This window comes from Solanum tuberosum, unplaced genomic scaffold, assembly GCF_000226075.1.
Source record: "Solanum tuberosum cultivar DM 1-3 516 R44 unplaced genomic scaffold, SolTub_3.0 scf00016, whole genome shotgun sequence".
In the NCBI taxonomy this organism is placed as follows: Eukaryota; Viridiplantae; Streptophyta; class Magnoliopsida; order Solanales; family Solanaceae; genus Solanum; species Solanum tuberosum.
Genome location: NW_006238942.1, coordinates 3273352 through 3281013, shown reverse-complemented (window position 1 = coordinate 3281013; position 7662 = coordinate 3273352). Strand labels below are relative to the sequence as shown.

Genomic DNA, 7662 nt, shown 5'->3' with positions numbered 1-7662 from the left:
TTATTTTTTATGTCCATGTGGGCAAATATATATGTTTAAAATACGGTATTAAATAGTCTAGGGAGGTAATAGGTCCTCATGAAAGTTTAGTATCGCAATAGCAAATTCGACCAAAATTGAGGTATTTTTCAGACCCTTATCCCTTTAAGATACATTCTTCTTCTAATAATGATTTTTTTTAATCAGAAAATATTAATCCTACTTCAATTTAGAAAGTATTAAGAAATAAAATATTTTCTATTTTATTAGATATTTTTTAACCGTTATCTAAATAATAAGGTTTTTTAAAATAATATTTTTATCGGAATGTCCTCATGGCAATCATTATATGCTCTCATATTAACCTCGTCATTAATTTACCTTTAGATAAATAAATGTTTTTTTGTACAAAATACGCAAAAAAGAAGAAGAAGTTGTGTTTAAACCAATTTCACAAATTATAAAAAAGGCCAAAAATAAAAAGAAATTGAACATTGAAAAACCAAGTGAGAGAAGTTCTTCTCCTGTTTAAAACAAATACTACAATTTACAATTCCAAAATAAATTCACTCAAGATAACTAATCAATGCTAGGAAGTTCATAAGTTTATTTACTTTATTTATGACAACTTTATTTAAATAAGGGTATAATAGGAAAAATTTTGTTGTCCTTTCTTGATTTGTCAAAATGGACAACTAAATAGGGACAACTAAAAGAGGAAATATGGACAACTAAATAGGGATGGAGTGAGTATTAAATTAACACACTATTTATATGGAGTAAAAGAAAAAAATGAAGAAAGTTATGCAGATTGAGATTTTTAAATCAAATGTGCGCTAATAAATTATGATAGTTCTAAATAAGAAAAATTGTCTATCAATAAAAACTCCCACTATATATATATATATATATAAATCGTTCAATATACATATGTCTCAAAACAAATGACATATGTCCATAATCATGGATTACTATTTTTTTAAATTAAAATTTGCCTAGAAAACTGTTAGAATTTAAACAATTTCCCGGTTATGTTTTCAAGCAGCGAACTTTCAGCACTCATGTATCCTTTATTCGATGTCAAAAAAATTATAAATAATAGATCATTGGAAAGATTTTGAAAATATCTTTTCAGTGATATATTTCTTGCACACATCGGAAACATGAAGAGGGAGAAAATGAGCTTGAAAGTTGGGCAGTCTTGCTGAAATTTCCAGTTTTTTCTTCTTCTTTGGCAGCCAACTTCAACACCAATATCTCCTTCATCCGGTATCGTAACATTACAAATAATATATCGATGGGAAGCTGTCAAAAATATATTTCCATTAATATATGGCTTGTTCAGTTTGTTAGTCCACTCTAGAAGATAACTTAGTCAACAGTCAATACGTTTATAAAAAAAAATGAAAACCTTTTTCGAAATATAATAAAATCGAAAAATCCGCTTATCACTAAATTTTAATGATACAATGGTGAAAAGATAATCACATCTAACAAACCTTGCTCTGATACCAGTGAAGGATTTATGCCTGGAGATTTATGCGGAATTATACATATCTTCTTGTTCTAGGATCAAGTGCTATCACCACCAACTGCCTAAGTGATTTCTTACAAGATCACTATGGAGTCTTATATTGATTGTTTTTCACAACAACTGAACTCTTTATCTAAGGAACTCTCTTCTTGTGTTTTTGTGTTGTCTTTGGATGACCCCAAGTCCTCCCTTTTATAGGACAAAGTTAAGACTTGTAACTCTAATTCATTTATGAGTTACATCACCCCTTATCCCATAACTCCCACTACATTCAATAATGCATAGTTCTTCCTCTTTTAATAGAGGGAGTTATTTAGTGGAGTTGTAATTCACTTCATGAATGAAGCAAGGTACTAGTCAACCCATCAATGAGTGTATCTATTTCCAACAATTTTTTAAGTGAATACCTCATTGAACAATCAATGAGTTCAACTTGAGCTTCAATACCATGATTGCACGCCGTAATCAAGTAAGATTTTACATAATTATTCTAAGCCCTCATATATATTAACCTCGTCATTAATTTACCTTTAGATCAATAATAAAATAATTTTGCACAGAATACACAAAAAAAAGTAATGTTGGAGCCAATTCCACATGCTTAAAAAAGCGAAAAACAAAAAGAAATGGAAGATTGAAAACTCAAGTGAATGTTGAAATAATGAGTAAAGTGAGAGCCCAAGTTGATGAAGGTGAAAACCAGTTCTTCAAGTGACAGCTTTTACTCTTGTTTAACACAAATATTATTTAACACATAATTTATATAAAAAGAAAAAATGAAAAAAGTTATGTAGGATTGCGATTTGTTTGTATATTTACCTTTTCTATTATCAAATAAGACTTCATGTATGCTTGAAAGCTTCACGTTATTTTATCCTTTCTGTAATCTCCTTCCGCTTTCGACAATCTTGGATACGAAGACCTTTAATGAGAGGCATGACAGTTGTGGCCAAATGCCATCTTTCTAGATTCTCAAGACTTAAAAGAGTAAGAAACTCTAGTTAACTGAAACTGTTATCACTGCACATTATTTCTTTTCCTTCATAAGCTCAAATCAATTTGAGATTCCTTAGGTTAGGCAACATTCCCAAAATAGGCATTGGATCTTGTGTCAGTCTTGAGTCCCTCAAAACCATCATTGTGGTAGAATTTGCAAACAAATTAGGCAGTTTCTCTATCCTCCCTTCTAACCACAATTTTTGGAGCTTTTCACAACAATTAACAAATTCAAGGGATGGGAATGATTTATAACCTTCACAAAACAATCTGAGAGTGCTAAGGTTTTTCAAGCGGCTAATGTTGTTTAAGGAGTAAGATTTATTAATATGATGCATGCTTAATTCTCGAAGATTAACTAAATCAACAGGGTTAACATCTTTCCACTGATCACAAGAGATATCTTGAAGACTAGTGAGTTTACTTATACCTAGTTACTTATTAGAGGTTCTAAATACAAATATATTTTATACGTACCAGAGGTTATAAAAGAAAGATAAGTGACTTTCTAAGAGTAAAACTCATAGTTGAGTGACTTTCTGAGAGAAACTCATAGTTGAGTGACTTGGGGTAATAAAAAAAAAGTTATTTGACTTTCTGACAAAAGAATTCACAATTGACTGACTTTCATCTAATATATTATCTCCAAATATACCATCAGGGTAAGAGTATATTATTTGCCATTTTATGATTTTCCCTTAGGTAACTTGTTCTTCTTCGACCCAAATTTCATATTTGTTCCAAATACTTTTGGAGAGAGAAGATTGAAGTGGAGAAACAATTGATTTTTTTGAATCGAAGGCTGCTATAATCGACGGGTTTCACCTATTTGAGGTAAGAATCAAACCTCAAAACTGTGGATTTAGCTTATAATCTTGTGATGTATGAAGTACAGTTGAGTTTGAAATTGGGTTTGTTGTCTAATTGATATGCCCAACCTATTATTATGGTGAAATTAATGTATTCATTGCGAAAAAACTTATAATCTTCTTGTGTATACATAACTCTTCCTCTTTTACTATAGAGAGTTATTTAGTGGAGTTGTAACTTACTTCATGAATGAAGCAAGTCACTAGTCAACCCATCAATGAGTGTATCTATTTCCAATTTTTTTTCAAGTGAACCAGTATTGCTCGTACCTCATGAACAATCAACGAGTTCAACTTGAGCTTCAATACCATGATAGCATGCCGTAATCAAGTAAGATTTTACATAATTATTCTATGCTCTCATACATATTAACCTCGTCATTAATTTACCTTTAGATAAATAAAATAATCTGCACAGAATACGCAAAAAAAAAAGTAATGTTGGAACCAATTCCACATTCTTAAAAAAGCGAAAAACAAAAAGAAATGGAACATTGAAAACCAGTTCTGTTGAAATAATGAGTAAAGAGAGAAAGTTGATTGATGCTTCAATAGCCCAACTTGATGAAGGTGAATGTCTTCAAGTGACCGCTTTTTCTCCCCGTTTCACACAAATATTATTTCACACACTATTTATATAAAAGAAAAAATGAACAAAGTTATCTTTGCTTCACGTCTTTCAATCTCTCTGGAATCTTCTTCAAGTTTGGACAATCATAAATAGCAAAACCTTTAATCAGAGGCATGGAATTTGTGGCTAAATGCCATCTTTCTAGGTAGTAAAGATCATTAAGAATAAGGAAGTCTAGTTGACTGAAGCTGTTATCTCTGCACATCATTTCTTTTCCTTCATAAGCTATAATCAATTCGAGATTTCTTAGGTTTGGCAACGTTCCCAAAATAGGCATCGGATCTTCTGTCAATCTTGAGTCCCTCAAAACCATCATTGTGATGGAATTTGGAAACAGATCAGGCAGTTTCTCTATCACCCCTTTTAACCTCAATTTCTGGAGCTTTTCACAACAATTAACAAATTCAAGGGATGGGAATGTTTTATAACACTCACAAAACAATGTGAGAATGCTAAGGTTTTTCAAGCTGCTAATGTTGTTTAGGGAGTAAGATTTCTTAATATGATGCATGCTTAATTCTCCAAGATTGACTAAATCAACAGGGTCAACATCTTTCCATTGATCACAATGGATGCCATCAACAACTTGAAGACTAGTGAGTTTGCTTATATGTACCAGAGGTTTTGAATACCGAGCAACTAAATGTCTTAAATTTATTAGGTCAGCTGTCTCGCGGGGTAGTTGGCAAGTGTATTTGCCCTCATTGACAACAAGTGTCTGTAGATTCTTGAGGTTGCCAATGGAAGACGGAAGGTCATCGATACCTCTCAAGCTTAAGAACTTGAGGTGGTACAAACTTCCTATGGCATCAGGTACTAATACAATAGACATATTGTCAACTCGCATCTCCAAGTACAACACATATAGATGTTGGAACACACTCCTGAAGTTTATAAGACTCATCTTACGAAAATCTGGATCGAAGGACATAAGTGACCTCAACTTTAAGTTAGAAAGATCAAGTGAGGGGTACCTTTCTCCTTGACTATGAATGACATGTTTGATACATAAAGAGGATATAGAGTGGCTTTTTGGATCATAAATGTCAAAGAAGTTCACCTCCAATGCCTTTTGTATCACAAGATCATGGAGTAAATCATGAACCTTACATTCAGTAACTCTTTCCCAAAATGTTTTAGCCACTTGAACCAAGCTTCGTCTTATCAGCTCATTCAAGAAGCCTTCAGCGGTATCCTCCATTCTTTCTTCTCCTCTGGGTATGAAACCCTCGGCCATCCACAATCGTATTATGTTATCAGCCTCGAACACTTGATCTTCTGGAAAAATACCAAAGTAAAGAAAACACTGCTTGAGCGCAGCTGGCAAATCATTGTAGCTTAATGATAGTATGTTAGAGATTTCAATAGATTTATCTTCTTTAATGTTCTTCCAAAGGTGATCTTTCACCTTTTGCCATTCGTTTAGCCCCTTTTTATGCGAAGTAGTCTGCTCAATACAACAATTGCAAGAGGTAAGCCTCTACACTTTTCCACCATATCCTTAGCTAGACTTTCCATTTTGGAACCATTGCTCGAACATCAAGTAGTTTCCTACGAAAGAGATCCCAACTTTCTTCTTGGCTTAGGAAACGAAGTTTATGAGCAAAACCTCTGTCGTCTGCTCTTTCAGCGACATCCTCTTTGCGCGTGGTAATAATGACTCTGCTACCATTCTTGCTATCCGGGAATGCTCTTTTCAAACTCTCCCATGCTTCTTTCTGCCATACATCATCAACCACCACAAGGTATTTGCGTTCTTTTAATAGATCACGAACATAAATTTCTAGATCTCCTTCTGTCATCCTTTCCAACAAATCTAGAGATTCCTTGGTGCGATCGTGGATGGATTTTATGATATTCCTAAGAAGATCCATGGTGTTGTACTCTTGCGAAACACATATCCAAGCGCGTGTAAGGAAACTAGAGGCTATATTAGGACTAATGTAAAGTTTTCTCGCAAGAGTGGTCTTGCCTAAACCCCCCATTCCATAAATGGAGAGGACGCTTCGACGAGGCTCTGCTTTGAGAAGTTCAGCTAGCAATGTTTGTACAGCATCCTGAAAGCCAACAAAAAATGTAATCCTGGTCATCCATATATGAGGTAGTTCTCCTCAATGTTGCAACCTGATTACTTGGCCCTTCTCCAGCCATTACTATTGATATTTGTAATACCATAAGTCTCTCGTTTGCGAGAGATATCCATGATTCGTTTCTTGAGTGATTTGATATCCTTGGCGACATTGTATAATTTCTTCTCCTTCCTACATATGCAAGCACAAGCCTTGAGACAACTAGCACGTTTATCAGCCTCAAAGGTGTAAGTCTCGAGTATAGCAACAACATCATTAGCAATAGAGTTGATCTCAAACACCCATTGTACAACTCTTTGATCTCCACATTGCTTTAGTTCTGCATCTTTGAGGAAAGGTTGTATGAAGAGTAGCTCATTTCTCAGCCATTTGATTTCATCTCTGAGACTTGTAAGCAGGGAAACTTGTTGACTGAGGAAATCACCCAATTTTCGAAGTGCAAATGACAGAAAGGCATCAGCCATCTTCAGGAGTGTTGATTTTTTATGTAGAAAAGAGGGGGCTGTATATATATACGAATTCAAGAATGAAGATATAAGGCCAAAAATGGACATGAATTCTTTGCCGGCATATATATGCATTGGTTAAAAAACTATGTGGCTGTGTTTGATACTATCAATATAGTCTCATATGATGATAACAAGTTAAGACAATTCAAATTGAAATTAAATTTATCTTTTGTAGTAATATAATCAGTAATCACATATAGTTCCCTGCTAGTACATATAATTTTTTAAAATGCAATTTCCTTAGTAAAATTATAGCACTCATAGTACATATAATTTTTTTCTTTCTAAAAATATCATTATAAGTAAAAAAAATAAAATTAAAATGGGACCCTCCAAAAATATGGGCCCCAAGGAACGACTTTAGTGGCCCTCTGGTAATGATAGTTAGTGGTATTAAGTACTTCTAGTAGTTCTATTTTATCATTTACCCTAACTTTACTATAATAGCTTTATCATGCATCCTATTTTTCATGTAGTTTGTCCTTCAAATTACTAATTTGTCACAGGATGTAGTAACTAAAAAGATACAATCTATTTAAATATTATATTAATAAAAAAGATAGAGCACAACATAATACGATACAAACCATATAATAATACAATATGATACATTATAAAAAAAATACGTAACAACTGTACTCATATTCAAAATATTTCAAGTACTATTACTTGTGAGGTTCGACATCGCTGCAGGGAAGCCAACCAAGTTGCATATGCCTTGGGTAAAATGGAGTATTACAAATGAGGAGTTGGTTATTTTTGCACATGCTCAACTACCATCGATAGTCATCGAACCTTACAAACTTGATCTCATACAAATATATGGAGTCCCTAAGGCATAAGCAGAAGAAGAATTATTTTGTATAGAACTGATCCAGTTTAGATATTATATCTAGTTTTGTCTATCACGCTGGACTTATAGATTTATGCAAAACTTGTATAGTTTTTATTAGAACCTTAATTTTTGCGAAGCAACTATTGAAACAATAGATCGAGCTTAAGCTCCCCTTAATATTGTAATTTTATTCATCAATATAAAGGTCTCATGACCACC

General features: G+C 33.3%; 1 pseudogene; it reads right to left on the bottom strand.

Annotated features, from left to right (window-relative positions):
* Nucleotides 1-4037: 4037 nt before the first annotated feature.
* On the bottom strand, nucleotides 4038-6563 carry LOC107063267 (disease resistance protein RPP13-like; annotated as a pseudogene).
* Between the last annotated feature and the right edge of the window lie 1099 nt (nucleotides 6564-7662).